General features: G+C 45.5%; 1 long non-coding RNA gene across 1 annotated transcript in view; it reads left to right on the forward strand.

Annotated features, from left to right (window-relative positions):
* Positions 1-419: 419 nt before the first annotated feature.
* The window catches only part of LOC103605941, a 796-nt gene continuing 507 nt past the window's right edge, over positions 420-708 (forward strand). The window contains exon 1 of the long non-coding RNA XR_551833.1: positions 420-510. This is a non-coding gene — a long non-coding RNA (uncharacterized LOC103605941). The remainder of the gene's footprint in view (positions 511-708) is intronic.

The raw sequence follows: 708 nt of genomic DNA on the forward strand, positions 1-708 counted from the left end.
TGAAATGACAAAATATTACAAGGTGGGGGGGGGAGAATGACATTAAGGCATACACTCTATTTTGGTTTTTTCTCTTAGAGATCCAAGTTAACTTATTAGTTTAAAACAATCTGTTATGACATTTTTTAAGTCTTATGGTAAGCATAACAGAAAAACCTATAATCGATATACTAAAAATAAATAGGGTGAAATCAAAATATACTACTAGGGAAAGTCACTTCATCACAGAAGAAGGCATTAAGACAGGAAAAAAAGGAAAAAGGGGTCTAAAAAAACAATGATAAAGAAGCAACAAGATGGCAGTAATAAGTCCCTATATGTTAATAATAACCCTAAATGTAAATGTGTTAAAATCCTCTATTAAAAGACACTGAGAGCGGGCGAAGTAGGGTTGGTGTCCGGCTGCTGGGCTGGAACTGTGCGGAGCCAGGCTAGCAGAACTACAGAATGGGCTGAGGTGGCGGCGGTTGCCCGGACGAAGTCGACAGCAGGGCGAGAGGCGCGACGCCGGTCCGCGATCCTAAGACGTTCGGTTTGAGTAGCGGGCGGGACCGAGGCTTTCCTCGGACCCAGGGCCTGATACGTGGGCGACTGCAGTAGTGCGGGAACCTCTCGTTTGACAGGAGCGTGCCAGGAAGTGTGGGTACCCCACGCTAGATGGACGGTGACATGTAGTGAGGGAATCTCAGTGTTGATGGAAATGACCGA

Source organism: Galeopterus variegatus, unplaced genomic scaffold (genome assembly GCF_000696425.1).
Source record: "Galeopterus variegatus unplaced genomic scaffold, G_variegatus-3.0.2 Scaffold6185, whole genome shotgun sequence".
Classification (NCBI taxonomy): domain Eukaryota; kingdom Metazoa; phylum Chordata; class Mammalia; order Dermoptera; family Cynocephalidae; genus Galeopterus; species Galeopterus variegatus.